Genomic DNA, 276 nt, shown 5'->3' on the forward strand with positions numbered 1-276 from the left:
AGCACAAAGTGTATGAATTTTATTCGAAAAAAACGAAAAAAATGAAATAATTTAAATAATTTTATTGTTTTTATTTATATTTTTATATTTTATTTTAATTATATTTACCTAAGAGCAACAAAATACACCCCTAGCTTCCCCCTGTAGTGCCTGGCCATCGGGCATGCACGCGAGCGGCTGGGGTGTATGTACACCTCATCCTTTTGTTGTTTTTCTTCTTTTGGTGTTGTTTTTAGTTATTTATTATTTATTTAATTATTTATTTTCTTCTTTTGG

Source organism: Eimeria mitis, genomic scaffold, assembly GCF_000499745.2.
Source record: "Eimeria mitis Houghton genomic scaffold, Emh_scaff6064, whole genome shotgun sequence".
NCBI classification, from domain to species: Eukaryota; Apicomplexa; class Conoidasida; order Eucoccidiorida; family Eimeriidae; genus Eimeria; species Eimeria mitis.